The sequence below is a fragment of the Natrix helvetica genome (assembly GCF_964273705.1).
Source record: "Natrix helvetica genome assembly, chromosome: 7".
In the NCBI taxonomy this organism is placed as follows: Eukaryota; Metazoa; Chordata; class Lepidosauria; order Squamata; family Natricidae; genus Natrix; species Natrix helvetica.
Window position 1 is genome coordinate 47193428 of NC_138558.1, and position 12033 is coordinate 47205460.

Consider the following 12033-nt stretch of genomic DNA (forward strand, 5'->3'; position numbering starts at 1 on the left):
TGGAGGCCGTTATTAACCCGGGGGCCTATCGCCTGATCTTGCCACGCTCCATGGGAGTGCACCCGGTGTTTCATTGCTCGCTCCTGATCCCTGAGCAGTCGGCTTGTCCTCTCCGCCAACTGTCTCCACCCCAGCCATCACCGTGTGAGGCGGGGAAGCAGACTATGCATGAGGTGGCTCGGATCCGGGACTCGAGATGGCTAAAGGGACGTTTCCAGTATTTAGTGGACTGGAAGGACAATGGGCCGGATGGGGGGACTTTGGCCGATGCGAAGGACATGCACACTCCTGCTTTGGTGCTGGCCTACCATGCCCAATGTCCCTCGAGGCCGCACCCTGAGCGTCAGACCCGGGGGGAAGGGCCCTGCGGTGAGGGATAGTGTTGTGGCCCAGCAGGATCCGGTTGAGCTGCTGATGGACTCAGATAGCGAGGGATCATTTGCGTCTGCCCTGGACCATGTGGAGGACCCTGTGCAGGGTTCAGATTCAGAACAGGGACCAGAGGGCTGGTTGGCCACCGGAAGGCGCCTGAGGCATGGAGCAGTGGGGAAGATCAAAGGCAGTTTGTCCCTGATGCTAGAGTGAGAAGGGCTGAGAAACGAAAGCAGCAATTACGTAGGCAGGCTCATAGAAGATAATTCAGCACAGGTGGCTGTGGATTGGCCCCTCCCAAGAGAGCTTATAGGTGAGGCATTGGGAGGGGACATTTGCAGGAAACAACCGTTCGAAATTAGCACTGAAGAAAGTCTATGTCTTAGAGCCGTGCTTGATTCGTTGGGAATATCTGGTTTGTTTTTCTTGTACATGAGTTATCTGGGCCCTCAGCCAAAGGGTTTGTTATCTTGCAATTAAACAGTGGCAAACAGCCAAGCCTGTGTTCTGGATTGTTCACAGGCATGGAGTGAGGGGGGTCAGAACACATTCATATGTTCAATACTTGCTACATGAATCTTCTGGTCATTTGCAAAATATAAAAATTAAAAACAAACACATCTGGTTGCTATAATGGCAAGGTTTTTTTTACCTCAATATTTTTTCTTCTTTTCTAAAAATAGTATGAAGGTGAAATAAAAATATATCAGCATTTATATACTCCTTTTTTGCACCAGAGATTTTTCCTAAAGCTGTAGCTATTGTTGCACATTGCTATAAATGTTGGAGAAAGGGAATTGCATTCTGGAACTTATCTATAAACCAATAGCAAAATATGATACCCTGGGTGAATATAATAGGTCAGGTAAACAAAAGACTCTAACAATGAAAACATAGTACCCTCCCAATAAGCTTTGGACAATTGCAATGTTGCGAACAAAACAAAGTTTGCAAATAAACCAGAAGAAAGGCTAAGGCTAAGCAACTCCCTAAAACAGCAAGGATGAAGCACAGAATTTAGCAACTGCTGTTAAATTCCTATGTAAGCTTCCCTGATATTTATATTATCCTTCACTGCACCTATAAGATACTGTCTCTTTTAGGTATGCCTTTGCCATTCAGAAGCTAATAAAGATGCAGCCATTGACAACCAACCTGCCATAGGCTTGAATCAATTGAAGCTAAGATATTTTGACAAGAAGAAATATTTTTTCATAAGAGTAACATCTTTACTTTGGATGGTGAAGTTGTAGAGCAACTATTATTGTAATATGATTCTTCTAAATATATATCAAGATACAATCCTTTATGAACAAGCTATTATTATATATTATTTTAGATCTGTGTGAAGCCAATCCTGCAATACCAGCACTATATTACAGACTTAAAAATGACTGCATACATCCTCGAAAGTGAAATACTTATATTATTTATTATTTATGTTTATTCCATAATACATTTCTATATTTATATGAATGCATTATATAAGACAATTACTAATTAGCCTGCAAAATTGTTTATGCATAAACTTCAGGTTTAAAAAAACACATCAATACTTTGATAAAATTAGAAACAACTTCAAAGAAAACCTAATTCAATTTTCAGTTTCTAAGCACTGAATCTCACCATATTCATACTTAATACCCATATAAGTTGTATTATACATTAATTAAAAACAAAAGACACAAGAGGCACTTTTATCCTTGTCCTTGTTAGACATACCCCAATTTCTGATATTCTACTATTTATTACTTTTGCCCATTTTGCCTGGCAAGAAGAAAAAAAAGTACATGGCTTGCAGGCAAACTCATTTTCCACTTGTTTAATTACTTTTCCTGGTTACTACTCTGCTATCCTTTGTAAATTTTGAGTACATGTACTGAAAATAAAATGGGTTTCTGGGGGATAAGACAATATCTAAGGTAACCTCTCTATTGCATGCTATCTTTCACTCATCCCAGGCACACAGTGTTGTGTTGAACTGAGCAACAGATAAAACAGTTCAGTAGGGGAGGGGGAAGAATTAGATACAAAAGCATTCTAAGACTAGCTATTAAACAGTACAGTATAAATATACAGATTGCTTGAGTTTAGGAAATGTTTCCATTTCATAATAAAGAATGTCCATTACCATATTATTATTTCTGTTATTTTTTCTAAGAAATATTTTTAGGTTGAATAGAGAAAGACTAGTGGAATTTAAATGTGGCAATTTATCAACCATAAGGAGCAAAATGCTAGATTCATTTTTGGTAGAGTTCTTGCCAGATTTCTTTTACATTTCTGAACCTCAATTCTTGTTATAAAAAAAACACACCTAGAGTCTGAATAATTAATGCTGGTGAAAAATATAACAATTGAAAATTGAATACATTAGTGTGCTTGCCAAAAACTCATTCACAATGCCTCAAGCTCTTTAAAATTAAGTAACTGATTCACCATTACTCAGAGAATTTGTGAAAATATATATTTTGTCAGATCAAATGAATGGGTCAGGAATATAGCAAAAGTGTTTGGTATATTGAGATACCTTAGAATAATTAAAGATGGAGTTATGATGACAAATACCTTCTTAGATGTGTGTTTGTTTTTAATTCACAATTAAACAAACGCACAGCAAAGGACTGAATAGAAAACTAAATGTTTTACCACAGTGATTTTGTTCATACTGAAAAGTGCTCATTGATAGAATTAGTAAAGCAAACAAGTGTGATAAGTGGTCCTGAGTATGGGATAGATCATTTTGACAGTGTTAAGAAGAAATGAAAAAAACAAGACTGAAAGTAGAATACCTGACGGAAGAGAAAGTACAAGTCCCCTATAAAGAATTAAAAATAGATCAATATCCAACCTGAATTCATAAAAAAATATGAGTAATAAAATATTATGTGCATGTTGGTTGGACAGGAGAGTAGAGAGAGATATCATAGTGTTTAAGTGAAACAAAGTTGGTGAGAACAAAGCATATAAGAAAAATGAGAAGAAGAGGAATACACACAGACACAGATCACAGATACATCAGTGATGGCTAACCTTTTTGCCATTGTGTGCCAAAACCGTAGGTACAGGGAAGTCGTGTGCACGTGTGCCCACACCCATAATTCTATGTGCCTGCCCCCGCGCATGTGTGTGCAATCCCCCATGCACCCCCCGCTTTTGGCACGCGATGGCATGGTAGACCTGTCTTTCGCCCTCCCCAGATCCTTTCTAGAAGCCTGGGGAGAGGGAAAATGGCCTCCCCCCCCTTGGAGGCCCATCTGGGGCCGAAAACAACCTGTTTCCTGACTTCTGGTGGGCCCAGAAGGCCCAAAAATCATTTGACATGGAGCTGAGCTCGCATGCCCACAGATATGGCTCCGCATGCCACCTGTGGCATGTGTGCCATACTTCGCCATTATGGCTATACATGTATATAATATGTTTACTTAGAGAAAATAGTTGCAAAGAAAAGAAAATAAGCAAAAAGAATAAGGAAGAGTTAAAACAAAAAGACAGAGTAAAAGCAAAACAGTTTTGATTGATATATAGCATTGTTTGGAAGAAGATTTGAAAGAAGAAAGAAAGAAAGAAAGAAAGAAAGAAAGAAAGAAAGAAAGAAAGAAAGAAAGAAAGAAAGAAAGACCTGCAAATAGAGTCATGGAAATAATAATACAAAAGTGGTAAAATGATCTGTGATGAAAACAAAATGAGTAAATTGCACTAGCACAACGATGAGATTATATTATGATTAAGTGAACTATTACATTTTGCTAAATATTTTGTTAAATTTTGATATTTAAATGTGTTACTTCTTCAACCTCATCAACTCAGTAATCTTCTCTCTCTCTGTCCATATTTATAGAGGTAGTTCTTATGACCACAATTGGGACTGGAACTTCTGTCGCTAAGTGATGTGGTTGTTAAGTAAATTGGGCTCAGTTTTACAAATTTTACCATTTAGCAAATCAATTATTAAGTGAACGACACAGTTGTTAAGTGACTGATAGTCAGAAATCCCCTGGGAAGGTCACAGATGGTGGTAATGTGATATTGGGACACTCCAATTGTCATAAATTTATGCCAGCTGCCCAGTGCCTGAATTTTGATAACATAACATTGAGGATGTTATGAGTTGTGAGTGCAGAGATCGGTCACTTTTTTCAGTGCTGTTATACTTCAAATGGTTGCTAAACAAATAATTACAGATAGAGAACTACCTGTACCCACTTTTCTCTCTTGTACTCACATACAAACATAGTCATACATGTGTGCTTCAATGTCACAATTTTCTCTTCTAAAATAATCATTATTTGTGCCAAACTGTAAAAGGGTAACCCAATCAGAATATGGTTTTGCCCCTTGAAAAAGTGACAGACACAAAACTTATCATCTGACAATGTCAGGTTCTTGGATTAGTAGAAATGCCTTGTTAAAATACCAGGTGGTTTCAAGACATACAATATACTGCAAAAAATGACAGATCAAAATGGGAAAAGATTTAAAAAATCTGAGAAGAATTAATACGAATTGTCACAAGAGTTAAAGATCACTCTTTTTCACTACTTATGTCCTTTTTTGCCATCTCAGATCTTCCAAGGGAAAAGTTAGAGTTATTTAGGAATGGGCACCAACTTTGCAACTGATTTTAGCAAAAATATAGGCACACAAAACAGAGAAAAAAAAGATATACAATTTGTTAACCAATATCATGAGAAAAGGAAGAAAATAAATTAATACCAAATACTGCAGACAGTGTTAGAATACTATCAAATGAAACCTCCATCTGAATTTTATAAGCCTGTAAACTGTAGTCATGTAAAAATTTACAATAATAAAATGAAAAGTATTTTTTCCCTTTAAAAAATATGACACTTCTGCAGGGTGAACAAGGAACAAATAGATGAAATGAGTGCAAATAACCTTACTAATAAATCAATAAAACCAACCTAAAGCTATGCAAGATCAAGATGTCAAACTTATTTATGTATTTTTTCCATCTATAGAAATACCCTAAATAAAAAGAGTGAAACATTAATTATGATGTTTGTTATATGAAGGCTGCTTTACTCATAAGAACAAAGTCTGTGAAGCAAGGCTTTTAAAGATTTTGCATAAACCTACTATAATCTTATGCAGAGAAAGATAATAAAAAAATCCAGCCCTACTAGGTAGTATTATAATCTTATACCACCTAGGGCTGGATTTTTTTAAAATTATCCTTCTCATCTGTCCTATTACCTATTTTCTTAAGATTCTTATGACTGTAACTTGTTGTATCTCATGATTTGTTGATTGCTTTTATTTAGTATCCTATTATGATTTATGCTGATTGCTTATTGAGTATCCTATGACTGAGTGTTCTATCTTTTGATTTATTGTATTGTACTGTATGCATTGTATTATTGTATGGTTTATCATTTGTTGCTTGTATGTACACTAAGAGCTTATGCACCAGAGACAGATTCATTGTGTGTGTCTAATCATGCTTGGCCAATGAAGAACTCTATTCTATTCTATTCAATGGGACATTTGCTGTTTCAGACTTGCAAGATTGATGTCAGCCTTCCAAGTAGACCAAATAAGAAACACAGCTTAACTAATTCTATTTTATTTTCAGGCTGTATTAACAGAATTTTGCAAACATGGAAATATAATTCTCCACTGTCTCTTTTTACCACCAGATATGTTAGAGAGGATCCTTTCTAGTTTATTTCTCTACCAATTACTCAGTTGTGTATTTAGTCCTATCCCTTTTATGTCATTCCCCTGTCTTCCAAGGTGATTTTCAGGTTCCATTACACATTCTTTGCAGCGAACAAAATTGGTTTCCAAATGCGCTCAGAGTTGTTACTCTCAAAACTTTGTATGACTTAGCATCAAGGAACTTTCAGGATCCATCTTCTCCAACCAGAATCAACGTAGCCAATCAATGTGTCCCAAGAGAAAGTAATACCCTACTTCAACCGAGTACATGTGGTTGAGATTCAGAAGCACTGCTGTTCAGTAGTAGCACTTGTATAATGGAGTAGTCTCCCCTTGTAAATTAGTCTGGCCTCTTCATTGCTAGCCTTCTGAAAATTATTGACTATTAACTATTCAAAGAATTTCTGTCACTGATGGGACGCTTGTGATGGATTCTTAGTTACTACTTCTTATCTTTTTATGTGTTTATTTTAGTTTTTATTTTAGTAGGCTTAATGTATGCTCTGAATCATTGTAAAACAATTACATGTGGCACTAGTGATCATTACTGTAAACTAACAAAAGTTTGGTTGATTGCAATAGGTATAGATTTGATAAATTAATTAATTAAAAGAGCTCAAGGGCTATAGGTTACCAGAATCTGAAACATAAATATTTAGACTAAAACCAGCCTTGCCATAAGACATTTTTTTGCAATTATTTCTGAGTATTTTATGATTTGGATGTCATTTTAAAATTAAAATAAAGGGTTATATTCATACATGGTAATACTGTCAAAAAGCAACAATATGATTCTATATATCTAATTATATTATATGTTATATTATGAAAATATGATTTAAATATAAGGTAATAAATCAGTACAGAACCTTAAGAGCCATGTTTTGCAAAGTGTATTTATTATGAACAAAGCAGCCTTCACATGACAAAAGGCATAATTAAATTTTCACTCTTTTTATTTGGGATACTTCTAATGTAAATTGAATTTGAATTTATTAGATTTGTTAGCTGCTCCTTCTCCACAAAGGGACTCGGGGCGGCGTACAATAAATAAAAACACATATTATACAATTAAAACATTTCACGGAGGAGGTGTCAAAATCACATAGTACAATACATAGGAATAATCATAATAAAATTAAAATTAAAATACCCCAATATAAAATTACAAATTTAAAAGATTGCCAGGAGGATAAAGATGGAACTATAATTGAGCCAGGCCGGCTAGTTGAAAAAGGTGGGTCTTGAGTTTTGAACGGAAGGAGCGGAGGTCGGTGGTAATCCTAATGTCGGGGGGGAGGTCATTCCAGAGGGCTGGGCCCATCACAGAGAAGGCCCTGCTCCTGAGCGCCATGAATAAATATGTTTGATGTCTTGATCTTGCACAGGTTTAGGTTGGTTATACTGATTTGTTAGTAAGGTTATTTGTGGCAGGGAAAGAGTGGAAGGAGAAGGGGAGTGGGAGGAGGAGGAGGAGGAGAAAGGGAAGGGAAAAAGAAGAAGAAGAAGCAGTAGCAGCAAACTTTTAACAGTTGTGCATGTTCTGACAATTTAGGATTATTTTGGAGGAGAAAATTGTAAAACTGTTGTATAATTATGTTGTATATGAGTGCAAGAGAGAAAATGTAGTGCACAAGTAGTCCTCGACATATAACCATTCATTTAACAACATGATTGCACTGAAAAAAGTGAGTTATGACTGATTGTCTCATTTATGATGATTTCAGCAGCTCTGCCACCAAAGTTCAGGTAGTTGGCAACTGGAGTGTCTTGGAGTCTCTAACAACTATTATACATTCCTTTCTTTATATATTCTTAAAGTCAGTACTTTAATTCCTGTCAACAGTATTGCAGCAGAAGGTATTTCAGTGTAAACATAATTTTTATCTTGGTCAGTACTATATTTTATTTCAGCAATTATTAAGCTAATTATGATTTTAATATGTTTGTTTTTCAGCCAATATAGGGATTTGTTTTATCCCAGAGCTCAATGACTGCCAAATTATATACAAGACAAACATTCAGAATTGTATTGTAAGCAATTTACCATTTCCCTAAATATCACTTTTATTTATATATTATACATTTATAACCTCTGGAAGTACAATGTGATATGTGGATATAAGCTTTTAGCCTTATGACAATGATGCTGTGAATATGATTGACATAAAGTCATCAAATGAAATACCTAATGAAGCAAGGACTTCAACTAATTTGACTTCCCTATCCCAGTACAATACCACAATCACAGTATACTTGAGTTAAATATAATTCTCAGCTGATAATTCAAAACTGGGCAGATTAGACTAAAATGCATTTTAAATAAATAAATAAATAAAAACAGTTACCTATCTTAAAACCAACATGCTCCAGAATGTTTTTAAGAGGTTTGACAGGATATTGTAGGCTAAAGAAAGCTAGTTATAATGCTTTTTAAAAATTAATTCAAGTAATACCACAAAAATGACATAATATCTTTTAAAAACAAATTATAGTGTACTAAAACACTTACTGTTGTTTTCTTGTAGTAATATCTCTCTTTGTAGAGCCAGTTTGAAGTTATTGCCTGTTAAAAAGTCACAAAAACATTAATACATTAATTTAAAATATGATAAACTTAGAATAAGTAGTTATAGCTAATAAGTATGCTTTATATACAAAATTAGAAAAATAGCAGCTATAATAATACTATTTCAGCTTCACCCCATGAATTAAAAATGACAAAAGCAGGACAATTGAAATTATCATTTGATTCCATTAGTTTCTTAGTAATAATTCAGGAACTCTACTTATGCTCTCATTCTATACACACTTACATGGGGGTAACTATTACTAAACAAAATGGGACATATTAATACATAAATTATACATGTGAAATCCAAAGCTCTACTAGTGTTCCCAGAATGGTACTTTTATTCTTCTTCAGTAAATTTGTAATAGTTTTCATTTTCTTATTTCTTTAGAAGAAGAAGAAAAAAACACTTTACATTTTTCACCAAACAATGGGTTGTGGAAGCAAATAGTAGCCAAATCAAAATGGTTAGGAAAAACAAAGAAACTAAGTACCCGTTCTTCCTTCTCTTAAAGGGAAATTTTTATGGAAAGCATTGTAGAAATTCTTTACTTTTACCTTCACCTTACCTTCTCTGGAAAATATTGGAGAAATTCTTGAAACATTTTATGAGATCAAGAAAGATATAACCATCTTTCACAGATCTATACCTTGTATATGTGACCTTTGGCTTTTAGTTTATGGTTCAATGTACCACTTGAATGTTTCTCCTACAAGTATAACTGTGTAGATCATGGATGATAATAATCATCATTACTACTCATCTAGTTAAGCTATTTACTAATGGAAAGAACAGGCTGAATATTAAACAATAATAGCCCAGCTATCAAATTCAACATTGTGCAGGATGCAGCTGTAGAGATGGTCAACAGTATTAAATATCTGGGGGGGGGGGGGGGTGAAGATAACTAAAAATATGAATTGGGTCTCTCCAGTTATCATTCTTAGCGAAGTTTGTAAACCAGTGTCTGCATTTCCTGCATCGGATGAGAAGAGCACATCTTTCTCCTTTTGACCTAGCTACTTTTTATAGAGGCACAATTGAGAATGTTTTAACAAACTGCATCACTGTTTGGTTTGTGTTGTGGCCCAGCCGTTGCCGTTGCCGCTGCCACCAGACTCTGAGAGTGATAGTCCCTACGAGTCAGCTCCAGAGGAGATGGGCGACCCTGGACAGGATTCGGATGCTGAGCAGGGATCCGAGAGTCTGGTCGGCCACCAGGAGGCGCCTGAGGCATGGAGCAGCGGTGAGAGCCAGAGGAGGGGGGCTCCCGATGCCATGCCTTGGAGCAGCGGGGAAGACTCATGAGACAGTGAGTCAGAACTCAGCAGGGCGTTTCTGGACGCCCGTTACCGGCACGCCCACAGACGCAAGGAGCGTGGGCATAATTATAGGCGGTAAAGAGCTCTCAGCTGCTGTTTGGGAGGTGCCCTTTTCAGGTTATAAAAGGGTTGACTTTGCATACGCCCTTCGCAGCAGTCAACAGAAGACTTACGCCAGAAGCTCTAGTCTGGAATCCTGGCAAGCGGGATAGCTGCTTTTGTGTTCTGTTCCTGTGAGTTTTGTCTTGGTGGCTTGCTGCCACGGAACCTCTTGTCTGTTTGTGCAATAAACCTTGTTCCCTTGTACTGTTCCGGAGTGTGTGTTCTGTGTGGGCAACGGAGGAAGGGGGGTCAGAACAGGTTTGGAAGCAGCAGTACCTCAGATAGAAAGTCCATACAGAGTGATAATGAAAACAGAGAAGATTATAGGAAACTTGCTTCCTGTTACTCGGGATACTGCTTATAAGTACTTTGTGCTTAGAGCTTAAAGCTTTGTTACAGATCCCATTGACCCACTTTACAGTCTGTTTCTGTTGCTCCCCTGTGGGGAATTTCAAAGTATTTCTAGCAGGATCCCGCTCTGGGAATTTTAAAGTATTTCTACCAGATTCCGTAACAACCTTGTTCCCTATGCCTTCTGGTCTGGTAAACTTCCAAGATTTGTTTTTCTCACCATTTATATGTATACATCCAAACTAGGCTATGTGGGCTCTCTGTGTCATCTAATATATAAGAGTATATGTATAATTTTCTATTTATTTATTTGTTTATTTAGTCATGTGTATGTAGTGTATATTGAAGGTGATTTATATTGTCAACTCCAACTGAGAATGCTTTGCTATCAATGGATACCACCTCTTACATGTAAAGATAATTCTATAGGCACATCTTTATTTTATAGAGGTTCTGATTAAGTCCGTCTTAATCTTGAATATGAATTCAACTCATCTCAAAGAAGATATCATTATGAAGTTCCAATAAAATGTGTCTAGAGAAGAATTCCTGGGCTTCTGCCATTTGCAGAAATAATGATGGAAAATGGATCATTCTATAATTTGTACTGAAGCTTAACTGTGCAAAGAATTGCTATTTGATGTTACAGTTCAATTATAGCAATGAGATTTATAAAATTTTACAAACATTACTAGGTAATTATCTTTGGCAATGTGCAAAGAACAACCATTTGTCACATCATCACCAAAAATACATCTACATATACAGTCTTGTTCTAATACAAATATAATGGTTTAGTAGCATTGCTTCTTGGCATCAAGCCCATACAATTCCCTTTCATATATTATTCATTTCAGAGAGTTTGAGCCTATAGCTGCAGTAATCAGATGTAGTTCTTCCAGAAAGGGAAGAGAGCACATATAAATTCAAGGAAGCTATTTTATGGCTGCGATGAGATATTGCTGAAATCATTCACATTGCTGCTGAGTGACTGTGAAAATGCATTATTGAGCTGCCAATAATACCATCTCCATGAAAGTTTTTGAAAGATTCACCCCCATTTCAAGAACTACTAGAATAGTTAATCTGGTCTAGATTTTTTTTTCAGTAGAAACTAGCTTTACTATGGAATTTTTTTTAACAATGACTCACAAAACACTATGAACAAATGCAGTTTTAATATAATACAATATTTAAATATAATAGTTTAAGATATATCATTATTAGAATTATTAGTTATAATATTAAAGTGTTATAACTACAGGATTCTAAAAAAGCATTAAATTATCATGGTTTGTTAATTAACCAGAAATTGGCTGGTTTACATAATACACTAAAAATGTATAAACAACATCTGCTAGTTTCATGAGGCATATTAACCACAAATAAGCAAACCACATTATGCACAAATTAATTGTACATATCTGCATGGATAATCTTCTGGTATACTTAAGGGGTATTTCCCAAAATAAATCCTTTGCAGAAGACATTGGCAATATAAACTGGGAACAAACAATGATGGGTGTTCTTAAAGACACCAGATGGATTGATACTCAATGTATGAAGTATGAAGTGATATTCAATGCTGTCTAGTTGTCTAGTGAAATATAACAATGTCTAATAATCACTTT

The 12033-nt window shown here is 35.8% G+C and overlaps 1 protein-coding gene across 13 annotated transcripts in view; it reads right to left on the reverse strand.

Moving 5' to 3' along the window:
• The window catches only part of TENM3 (teneurin transmembrane protein 3), a 1436054-nt gene that overhangs the window by 1173674 nt on the left and 250347 nt on the right, over positions 1-12033 (reverse strand). For all 13 annotated transcript variants that reach the window (XM_081959126.1, XM_081959141.1, XM_081959139.1 and 10 more), the window contains one exon: positions 8567-8620. The gene's annotated coding sequence lies outside the window, so the exon portion shown is untranslated. The remainder of the gene's footprint in view (positions 1-8566; positions 8621-12033) is intronic.